The sequence below is a fragment of the Octodon degus genome, unplaced genomic scaffold (assembly GCF_000260255.1).
Source record: "Octodon degus isolate 3935 unplaced genomic scaffold, OctDeg1.0 scaffold00199, whole genome shotgun sequence".
Classification (NCBI taxonomy): Eukaryota; Metazoa; Chordata; class Mammalia; order Rodentia; family Octodontidae; genus Octodon; species Octodon degus.
Genome location: NW_004524775.1, coordinates 640,507 through 652,845, shown reverse-complemented (window position 1 = coordinate 652,845; position 12,339 = coordinate 640,507).

Here is a 12,339-nt window from a genome sequence, read left to right as displayed (position 1 = left end):
GGGCTCTGGAAGCCCGAGTGACAAAGGCCCTTTTGTGCCCCCCCCCCCCGCTCCTCCTGCTGCTGCCTTGACACCTTCAACAAACTTAGTGCATACGACAAGAGGTAGGCGCTTGGAAATTCTTTCCTTGTCTTACACAAGGGCCTGGACTATTTTTGGCACACTCAGCAGTGGCATCAGCAGCGTGGGAGCCCCATAAGCAACAGCCTGAGGAAGCCTTGGGGCCTTGTGCTCCCTGACGCTGGTTTCAGTTTCAAGATGGATGAGGGCTGCTGTCTCCTCTCCAGCATCCTGCATCCGCTGACTGCCAGAGCTTGGACGCTGACTCAGCTTTCGATGATTCACTCACGTATTCACTCATGGAAAAAGCACGCGTGGAGGAAGCAGTGTGGCTAAAGCTCAGGTGGACTGCGAGGAAGCCACGGCTCGCCTCCGCGTGGTGCTCTGTGCCGCCAGGCTCCCCACCAAGGGGCCGTCCACACCCAACACCAGAGGCCCACACTGCACACTGTCACGAGCCGCGCCACGCAGAAGCTCTGCCCCCGGATTGGATCATGAAGTCCACATGTGCTCATGCATGCCTGCGATCCCTGCGCTCAGGAGGCCTGGGCGGTGTGACCCTACATTTGAAACCAGCCGTGGCTACAGAGCAAGGCTGTGTCTAAAAACAAAACAAACAAACAAACAAAAAAAAAACCAGAAAGAAAAACCATCACAAAGGGCATCCACAATGTCATGAGAACATTAACTCAGGATGGATGTAAATTGAGCCTATTCTCCAGCCCTGTTGAAAATTCCTCCAGTGAGGGGCCAGAGAAGAGGTGAGAACCCTTTGCCCAGAGCAGACAATTCAAACTTCAGACAACCAAGCATGAGGGGCCCTGCTACAGCCCTCTAATAAGCCACTGTGCTTGGGTTTTCTGACATTTTTGTTGTTTTGCCCTCCTCACACTCTTCATGTTGTGTTGCGCTCTGGGGGAGACCTACAACAGAAGTCCTTGTTGTCTGTTTATCATTTAACTCACACTAAATGACACCGCTGATCCAGGAGCAAGAGAAAACATGGGGTCTGCTGCAAGCGTCTCCCAGGGACCCAGTGCAGGACTGATCCCCAGTCTCTGACAGGTAGGTACATCTCAGTGATCAGCACTGACATCACCCAATCAGAGCAGAGGCAAGGAAGCCCCGCCCTCCAGCACTCAGGCAAACGCGACAATAGTGCCTTGATGCAGGCCACAGCGCTGCTGCCTGGGGTGGGCTGGGGGCGCGCAGGGCGCGGTGCCGCAGCACTGCTGCCTGGGTTGGGCTGGGGGCTCGCAGGGCGTGGTGCAGGAGAATTCCACTGGGGGAGAGCTGAGGAACCCGCAAAGCACACAGTAGGCTGCCTCTGGAAACCTCAAAGCACACAGTAGGCCGCCTCCCCGTGGCTTCCTTTTCTGCATGGCAGCGGGTCTGAAAACAGTAAATGGAAGAGCCCAGATGGACACAAACAATTCTCTCATTTTAAGCTTGTGCCATTCTGAACAGATGGCTGAGGTCACTGCCCCACGCCATCCTGGCCTGGACAGGAGCCACCCTTGTCCAACGCACCCACACGGCATACATCACCCGACCCTGTGTCAGTCACAAAACAGTGCTGTCCTTACCAGACTGGCCCTTGTGCGGCAGTGGCACTGGGTTCCTTAGCTTCCTTCCCAGCGGTCCTAGAGCTCGGGCAGCGACGCTGACAATCTGCTCGTGCCAAGCCAACAGCAGCCATAATAAGCACAAGGAGCTGCTGTGCACACGTACGAATCCTCTACCATGCATGGACCCATTATGTACTGCACACATGCCCTAATAAAAATGAAAACTTTACAATCAAATAAAAACAAATGCAGCAGGTGCTGAGATCTACAATAAGAACTATCTATGCATTTGTGAAAAAAGAAAAACTCATTTCAGCTTTTTTTCCCACAGCTCAAACTGTAAAAGCTACACGCATGGGACATGCTATGGGACTTAAAGTGGACAAGGCTGTGTATTACCGGGTGTGGTGTGACCTGTCACTCCACCCTAGGGTCTTGGAAGATATGTCCCATGAGGACTGAGGATGGGGGACCTCTGTGGGTATCACTCTGGTCAATGAGGAGGGCAGCTGTCCCCCAAATGTCTACCCATCAAGGGTTTCAGGGTGGACACCTTTAATGCCAGCACTCAGAAGGCTGATGCAGGAGGATCACTTTAAGTTCGAGTCCAGCCTGGGCTACACAGCAAGTTCAAGGCCAGCCTGAACTACTACATAGCAAAACCCTGTCTCAGAAAACAAGTCTCCCCGTCATGGGTGCCTGCAGCAGTTTCTAAGCTCAAAATGAAGCTGGACTCTCCTTCAGGCCTGCAGCTGGTGCAGAGAGACCAGGGATGCCACACGTGCACTGGAAAGCCCACCTGAGCTGCACATTCACACCCACTGCCCGTCACTGGAGTCGCCTTCCTCACTCAGCACACGACACTGTGTTCGCGGCGCCATGGCAACTGGCTCTTGCTCAGCTATCTCCCCAGCCCCAGTGTGACTTCAGACAGGGCCTGGTGTTCACCGTTTCCTCTTGCCTCCGCCATCTTTGATGAGGGGATTGCATGAGTGATGAAGTCAGTTCCTCGAGATCAAACAGCTGTTGAGCCACACGATTAGAGACACGAACTGTAATCATCTGGACCCTAATCCCACATTTCTCTGTACACCAAGTTCTTTCCTTGTAAGACTAGAAATGTGTTCATCATCTTTGTTTTAGTAACACCCTGTGAAAACTGGCAAGAAAAACAAAAACATGCTGGCTGCGCCCTCCTCGGCTCCCGGGTGCACGGCGGCTGTCCTGGCTGTGCTTGACAACTTTCCATGACTTCTCAGCAAGATGATTTGGACAGCCCCAACACAAACAAGGACGTGTAATCCTCTCCTGTGCTGTCACTTTGGTGGGGTCCTCTTGTGTCACAGAGACATAAGGCTGTGTGGCCTTCACTCTTTAGGGTGGGCTGTACTGCAGAGCCGGAGCCAAGCCCAGGGCTTCACACCCAAGCAGTAAGCACTGACCACAGAGCTCCAGTCTGGAGCAGGACTACATCCGCGGGGCTGAGAAGCTCTGGAAAGAAACCTGCCTTCCCTCCAGCACTCCGGGAGACAGAGCCGAAGAAGCATCCAGGGGTGTTGCTTCTTCCTGCACTCAGCTCTGGGGCACTGCTTCAGGGAGAGCAGCTGACAACAGCCGCCGTGTACCTTCCGGCTCCTCGCTCTGCACTTGGGGTGTGTGACTCAACTCCCCCGCCCACAGGAAGGGATCCTAATGACATCTGTTCTTTGTCTTTCTCTGTGTCCACTAAGGGACTCAAGTGTGCCAGTGGCTGGGGACTCTCCCATCTCGCGATTTGCCTCTGCTGATCCCTTTGCACCAAGTCTCAGTCATTTCATGGGTCACGTACACAAATACTCCACCAAGCTCACGCCCCACGATAGAAGGTGCACGTGCCTTGGAAGGTGTCCTAACACCGAGAACTGAATCCAAACCAAATGCCACCTCCGTGTGTGTGTGTATGTGTGTGAGAGAGAGAGAGAGAGAGAGAGAGAGAGAGAGAGAGAGAGAGCGCCTTTCTGTGTGTATGTGTCTCAATCTCAATCTCTCTCATTCTGTCTCTCTCAGTCTTTCTCTGTGTCTGTCTCTATCTCTTTCAATATCTCTCAGTCTTTGTGTGTGTGTGTGTGTGTGTGTGTGTGTGTGTGTGTGTCTGGGTCTCTGTCTCTCTCTCAATCTGTCTCTGTCTGTCTGTCTCTCTCTCAATCTCTCTGTGTGTCTCTCAGTCTGTCTCTTTCTGTCTCTGTCTCTCAATCTCTCAGTCTTTCTCTGTGTCTCCCTCCTTCCCCTCCCCTCCCCTCCTCTCCTCCCACGCCCAGTGCACATCTAGCCCCTGGCCAAAGCCCCTGCCTACAGCCCATTGCCCAGCACTTAGTTCCTAACTGAAATTTCACGTACAATACTGAAGACACAACTTCAAACTGCAGCGCTCCATTTAAGCAAATGTATTTTCCTAGCCATTTAGCTGTACATGGTATCCTCTCAGCCATACCCTGCTTATGATTTCTTGTTGGTTGTTCTGACCGTTAAGCCCTTTGATATTCTAAAATATCCTATTTCTCTGTGAATTGAATCCAACCTGGTAGTTCTGTTTGTAGTCTCGCCCAACAGAGAGCCTTTGGAAGGAGGACACACTTCCGTTGTCAGACGAGACTGGCTGACGGCCGTCGTCCCAGCATTCCTTGGGCTCCCCCCTCATTGGTCAGCGTCAGCGCAAAGGCTCATGGGACGGTGGGTGGGAGCCCTACTGCATGGGTCGCCAGGGCGGGGAAGCAGTATCTAAGGCATAATTCATTCGAAAACATAAAAGTCTGTTAAAAACAATGATCAGGGTAACAGTCCCTTCTTATCTCCTTATAGGTGAACTTTCTAAAACTTTTATCATATTCATTTCATACAGATAAAGAAAAATGTAATGGCATTTGCATATATCCATGGTCCCCCTTCAATAATTATTCATTTTTGCTGATCTAATTTCATCTGCCGTACTCACTGCCATTTTGGTTTAATTGTGTGCTAGATTGCTTGCTAGAGAATTTTAAAAATACATCATTTTGCCCAGAAGTATTTCTTTTAATATGTTTCGTAACTCTAATGATACGTTTCCCATTATTACTGCTTGTTCACTATAATTGTTCCATTTGCCACTGCTTTTACCATTACCACCTCAACATAATTGCCCCCAAATGAGTTACCAGTGATTCCTTAACTTCACCTAATACTCAGTGTATGTGTAAACATTCCTAAATATCTCCAAATGCTCTTCAGGGCTGGGAATGTAATTCAGGAGTATCCCTGCGTACAGTCCTTGTCAAACATATATGAGGTCCTGGGTTAGGTCCCTAACACTGAAGAAAAAACTCATTTCACAGTTGGTTTATTCTGAGTCAGAGCCCTCACGGATCCACATACTGCTTTTTTTTTTTTTCAGCTTGTTTCTCTTATCCTGAGACTCCTCCATCCCCTTCCTCCAAACCTTGGATCTGTGTATAAAACTGGCCTCTAAAACTACCCTTCCTCCACTCTGTTCTGAATTTAAAGAGCCTGAACAGGATCCATGAAAAAAAAGGATAATAAATTGAACTTTATCAAAATTTAAAACTTCTAGGACCAGGGAGATAGTTCAGTAGAATGAGTGCTTGCCTGGCAAGCGCAGGATCCTGAGTTCAACCCCTAGTACCTCAAAAAAAAAATTAAAAACTTCTGATCTATGAATGACATGACCTACAGAACAGGAAGACAAGACACAGACTAGGAGAAAATATTTAGAAAGACTGTATGTATGGTAAATGGCAGTTTGTCCATGACCCTGGGACAGAAGCTCCTCAGCTTACCCAAGGAGAAGAACACAAGCCAGGACAAAGGCACATGCCAATTCAGCCAGGCTTTGGCCCACAAGGCCCAGAAGGACCCAGAAAATGCTGGAAGTCTGGCTCTACCAAAGGCTCCTGAGACTGGGCATGATGGCACATGCCTATAATCCCAGCGCTTGGGAGGCTAGAAACAGGAGGATCACTGAGTCTGATCTACAAAGTGAGACCCTGGAAACTCTGTACTAAATACACAAAGAATAAAAACAATAAATTCAATTTAAAGACTTCTTGGCACCAGCATTGGTGTAGAAGTTTTACTCCCTGTGCAAGGACACGAAGAAACAGTCTCATGGTTAAAGATCTGCTCTTAACTTCTGAATTGTACCAGTGACGAAAGTCATTTAGGCATACCCGACACTGGGAACGCACACTTCCTTCCGGCCCTCAGAGAGAGCTGCAGACCATGGCAAAAAAAATGGGAGGCAGTTGTTCAGAGCGCGGGGCCCAGCACGTGACACACACTGACAGAAGCCAGAACCGTGCTTTGTGCTTTCTCCACATGCGCAGCTGCACCTGGCGAGGTTGGAAGACACAAGGGCCCAGTTCCTTCTGACTTTGCTCAAAGGTACCAGATTTGACAAAGAAAACATGCACTGCACCTCACTGCACCTTGGAACCTCCTTATCCGCCAATTCTTCAGCTCTCTCCATAGTTCATCTCAGCCCCTGGTTGCCCTGGGCAACATATGTATTGAAGAATTTCGTGGAAAATATATCTCTCTAGCTGGCTCGTGCATGGGGAGATGGCTGTGGAAGACATTTGTGATCGAGAACAGTCAGTGTCTTCCTCAGGAGAGAAACCAGGTCATTAAAAAATATGATTATTAATGTCAGAAGAACGGAGAAGTGAGCCTGCCATTTCCTAACAGCATTAAAATGTCTTTAACTGCAGAAGATTTATAGGAGGCAAAGTTAATTGACAACCTAAGACAAAAACTAATTTGGAATACAATTAATTTCAGGATTCTTGAAAAGTAATGCTTTTACATTACAGCAAATGGTTATAACTAATTAGCACTGGAGGAATGCATGTAAATTGGTTGCATGTTCTTTATTTAATATAGTTTCCGTGCTTGCCTGGGCTCTTGTTTATGGGGAAGGTCCAGTTCTCAATTTAAAATAATCCCTAAGAAAAAACACAAAAGAGTGTAAATTGGTGGCGAGGCAGTGGCCATGCAGAAATGACCAGCCTTGCGCTGCCCCGCTGGCCGGGCGTTTCCCCTGTACTTGCCGGCCCTCCTGATGGACGGGCTTTCCCCCTCTGCACCGCATGTAGCACTGCCACTGATGCCAGCCACTGATGCCAGCCACCGATGCCAGCCACTGATGACAGTCCCAGACCCCCGCTTCCTCCTAGACCTGCACAGCAAGTAGACCAAGAGGTAAGGAAGGAACATCACACTGACTACACATGAGGTTACGTGCTGTGTATTATTATTATTATTATTATTATTATTATTATTATTATTAACACCGCAGTAATTTCTCGACACTCTTAAGGCAGAAACTCTTTACTCCCATTCGAAAGCCGAGGCATCTGAAGCCCAGGGAGGTGAGGACACCCGGTCAGGTTGTGCTGCCAGGACAAATCCGAAGCAGGAATTAAAGCCTCAGACAGAGGCCTCCGTGGCCTCTCCGCCCACACAGCAGAGTCCTGTCCCATTTGGGCCGGGAAGCCTGGGCCCAGCCCTTCCTCCCCAGGGCGTGTCCAGTCTGCCAGGGCCTATGCAGCCATCTGTTCCTTCCACACCTTTGTCCGCCTCAGCCCACGCAGAGGGTCCAGGGCCGCCAGCTGGCTGTAGGCTTGGGGACAGCTAACAGGAGGCCAGAATGCAAGCATGTGAAAGCAAAGTGAACAGCCACCGCTGGGGACCTTTTGCCTCTAGACATGCCAAAAGGATTGAGGAAGTCTCATCCAGGATCAAAAGTCACACTGTGGGGGGACTGTCCTCAACCAAAGGCCATGCCAAAGTGCATGTGAGCCAGGAGCACTGGCAGCGGCCCCTTCCCTCAGTGCCGCCTCACTTCCACCGACTGCAGGACCCACTCCATGACTTAAGTCTGAACTCAGCCTGCAGAAACCAGTGTGGAAACAACCCAGCCCCTCCCCCACTCACAGTTTCCCGTGACTTTGCCCCGATGAATCTTACTGAAGCAGGAGACCCTACTCCCCGTCCCTGGGGCCTGCCCAGCCAGGAACGGCTCAGCCAGTAGCAGGTGGGGACGCGCCCTCTCAGGCCTGCATCTCGCAGCCTTGTGAGTTTCCACTCACCTCTCATGAACACGCATCCAGCCTGGCCAGTGTCGGAGGAGGCTCAGCCCCCCAGGGGCTGCTGTCACCTTCGGAGTTCCTTCCCGGGTCTGCAACTGCTTCAGCATCCTGAGAACACTCACCTCTGCCGCTTCCCAGGGAGCTCCCAGGCCTTTGCCCCGACCTGGCGCTACACCTGTGCTCCCTCCTGCGCTGTGGCTTCCTTCTTCCTGAGCCGTCACTGGGTCCTCTGCTGTCCAGCACCCATCTCCTCTCTCATCTCTGGGCCTGCATGCCACCTGGTAATGGCCCTGGAGTGATCTTACCCGTGTATGTTTCTGCTGATTGTGTTCAACAGGGAACCCTAATATGCCTACCTTTGCACGTTGACAAAAATTTTGAGCTTTAAAAGAATTTCTTTAATCTATATATCCTTAAAAATTATATCCGGTATATGGTGGCACATACCTATAGTCCGAGCCCTCGGGAAGCTGGGGCAGGAGGACTGCAAGAGTTTAAGGCCAGCCTGCACTGCACAGTGAGACTCTATCTCAAAAACATTATAACCAAGCCTAACTTGGGTACTGCACCTTGTTTTCTTTGGGTTTTTGAAACAGGGCCTCACCATGTACTTCAGGCTGGGCTTGAACTTAATGTAGTGCAGGCGGGCCTCTAATTCCAACCACCCCTCACCTCAGCCTCCCAAGAGCTCGTACCGCAGACACACACCACCACACTTGGCTATCAGCCTGACTTTGTCTCAAAGATTTAAGAGCGACTCCACAATTGAAGCCAAAGTTGGGAAATTTAAGCCATGCACTAGTCAGTGTTCTTACAAACCCGGAAATCTTGATAAAACTGCTCTTCTCTCACAATTGAAATAAAAATCTTAGCTGAAGGATTTCATTTTACCCCTCAGCCTGTCTGTCTGTCTGTCTGTCTGTCTGTCTGTCTGTCTGTCTTTCTCATTTTTATCTCTGTCTTTGAGTTAGGATAAATTGGTCCAGGTATGGCTTTAGAGGTCCAAAAGTAGTTGGGCAGATGTTTTGTTTCTCTGGTGGCCTGTACTTGGAAAGTATTTCTGTTTTTTGAGTTGAAACCAAAGGTTCATATTTTCTTATGCCATGTATCAATGCTTTCCGTGCTAAATGTTATACTGTAGCTCTTTCTGCTTGAACCATTTAAAAATCAAAACAGGACTGAGTGAGACTCCCTTCAAGATGCTCCTGAATGGGGAAAGTTATCACCTGATTTGCTTTTGGGCAAGGAAAGCAGAAAAATCTGAGTAAATGCTACAAAATGCTAACTGGAGGGCTGGCAAGATAGCTCAGTGGACTGAGTGCCTGCAAGCGCAGGGACAGGGGTTTGATCCCCGGCACCACATGCCACACTGGCCTCGCCCCTGGGCACACCAAGCAGGCTGCCGCAACCAGGCGTGGTGGTGCACACCTATAATCCCAACGCTAGGGAGGCCAAAAGCAGGAGGATCACTGCAAGTCCAAGCTGTGCAGTGAGACAAAATACATTTTAAAAAACTGCTAACTGGGGCAGGCATATCTGGTCATCACCGCCAGGGTGATACTTCCGAAGCAGATTAATTATGCTGAGCACAGAGTTCTACAACCCAAGCCCCCATCACACACCCTGGGGTCCTGGGTAGTTGTTGTCTCTGGCAGTACAGGGAATCTGGGAAAGGTTATTCTCTGCAGATTATGGCTTTGGGTTTTTCATCTGCCTTATGAAAAGAAATCAGGCTACAAGTGTGCTAATAAACCAGCTTCAGGTAACTTCAAATGCCAAGTTTGGGGAAGGTCATAGGAGAATTTCAGCAATCCTATTTTTAGCACCTGACAAGAATTCAGGGATGCAAGGCAGTGAGAAGCAATTAAAAGTGAATGTGTTGTTCAGGGCATCTGCAACTCTGCAGAAAAGGCTGTTGGAGACGAGCTTAGTCCTTATGCGGCTCCCCCGGCAGGCTTGATGCCAACCTGCAGTCTTCTGCAAAGCTGCCCTGGCCACCGCCATCTCTGCTCACAGCCCCTTGCCAGGACCTTTGGGGGCCCGTGTGCTGCCCTGGAGCCTGACTCCCTGCCACTGTAGGAGTCTTCATCCCCGTGAGTGCCGCACAACAGCTGGAACATTAAGAGGAGCCCAGAGAAAAATGCAACAAAAAATAAGGCAGCAGGTGCTAAGGGCCAGCAGGCAGACAGGAGGGAGGAGCGCCCTCTGCTAGCTGCCCGGCAGGAGCTGTAGGAGCCACAGTGGCCCATCTAGTGGGGAGCAGAACGTGGCCCCTCTAAATGCCTCACCATCCCTTCAAGTTGTTCTTTTCCTTCAGAGAAGTTCCTCAACAGAAAGCTACCAGAGCCAGCCGAAATAGCCAAGTCGCTCTGATTTATTCTTCTACGTGACCTAATGGAAGGTGTGCTCGTTACCATCTCATCACAACACTAAACTCCACCCACCCGGAGGAGGTGGGCTCCCAGAACACCTTCAAACGTTCTGGGAAATATCCCCAGGTCTGTGATGGCCAGTCTCTCCCATGTGGGCACGCACCAGTGTCCCCAGGAGAAGGTCACAAGAGGTCAAAGGACCCTGCTTTCCTCCCTTAAGGTCATCCGGGACTTTACTTGTGTGAGTAACAAACCTCTCTTCACTCGATCCTCACATAGTTGTGCTTACAGGCTTTGCACTCAGTAGGAACAAACCCACTGTGTGACTGCACCTCCAGCATGCCGGTTCTGCAGGGTTCTCCACGGATGCCCAAGCAGTAGGCTGGATGGACGACTCAGCAGGGGAAGTTACCCAGGTGGCCATGAGAGTGAAGAGCCTCGGGGTCTGACATTTGCAAGCTAGAACCCAATTTGGGGTCTGAAGGACTTCATTATGGTTGGTGTCTAGATGTGCCCCCAAAGCCTCCTGCTGTCATGGCTTCTAGTTTGTGATTGATCCATTGTCTAGTGCTGGTGATATAGGCAAATGAAAGGTACTTGGGCAGAGTTCGTCTTCTTTAAAGCCAAACAATGAATTTTAGGAACAAATGGAGCTTAAGAGCAAAATTTTATTGAGGAAAAGAAAGCTACTGTCCAAGAGAGGGACAGAAGGACCCAAGCGGGTTGCCCAGGAATTTGCTGTTTCCAGGGACTTTTATAGAGCAAAACCATGCAGTGAGGCATGTCTAAGGTAGAGAACATGGGAACTCACTTATGTGGTCACCAGATGGGACAAAGCTATGGTCCACCAATGAGATTACAAGCACAGTGATCAGGTGAAATTAGTTAAATCCAGGACCAAATGAAAAAGTGAGTCACAGAGCAAGTGGTCATGAATACAGAACAGGAGCTTTTCATGTAGTGGGCTGGGTTAGTGACCTTCAGGCATCCTCAAGGTGATTTATACTTATTTAAAATGTCAATCCCTGATGCCTATCCCTAGGGAAGTATGTGAAGGCATCTGTTTGATCCTCTGTGTTGAGGTTTGGTCCAAATCAGGAACGTCTGTCTCTCCCAAAGTTGCAAAGACACGTGTCTTCCATATTGTCTCCTTGGGGGCCTACCCCTGTCTGTCTATAAATTTTGTTTAATTTTTTAAATGTATTTTAGTACAGGGTCTACAGAGTCTCACTATATAGATTGGACTCGTAGTGATCCTCCTGTTTTCAGCCTCCCAAGCTCTGGGATTATGGGCACACACCACCTCGCACCACCACGCCCAGTCTCAATCGCCATCTCAGCATGCCCGGGGTGGGGCCAGCACTGCAGGCTGGGGATCAAATCCCAGCTGCTGCGCTCTGCCTTAGTGGAGGCTTTCGTCCGCAGAGCTGTCTGGCCGGCCCTGTATTTCTATTTAACTCAGCTGCCTGCAACGTGGGATTGTGGGTGTGAGTGCTACGCCTGCATACATACAAGGGAGGCTCACTCCCCCTGCTCCTCCCTTTCTGCTCTTGCTGCTTTTGCTGTCTTTCTGTGTCATGGACGGTCACCCTCTGCCATGTGCAACTCTGCCTTGAAGCCAGCCAAGTAGGGACTGAAACACAAACTGTGCACAACATAAACCTTTCCTTCTGATTTATTCTTCTAGGTGACCAAATATAAGCTTTATTTGTGATGATCTCATTAAGTGTTAAGTTCCATCCAGCAGGAGGAAGTGTGGGTGGAATTCTGGGTGTCAAGTGTTTTGTCCCAGCAACAGAGAAGCTTCCCCCATCAAGGGGCAGGAAGGGATAAAATGAGATGTCCTAGCTTAAGCAACGAGGGCATAACAAAAGGATGGCTTCCTCCCACCCCTCCCTTTGTTTCAGTCAGGGCTCTAGGATGAACTGGAAGATGCCTACCTAGGCCAGTCAGGAGGTGCCAATCCAACTGCTCATTTCATCAGGAAACCCCCTCACAGACACACACAGAAAAAGCGTTTCAGCATCCTATGGCCCAGGCAAGCTGATATAAAATTTACCGTCACAGTGGCATCTGTCTTCTCACATTTTGAGACTTCAGGTGACATGCTCAGCTCTCTGAACACAGTGACTGAGATCAAGGTCGCCTTGGTTTCCGCTGCAAACTGAACTGGGGCTTGCAAAGCCTTTCATGTATTCAAACAAAGTGTGTTTCCCT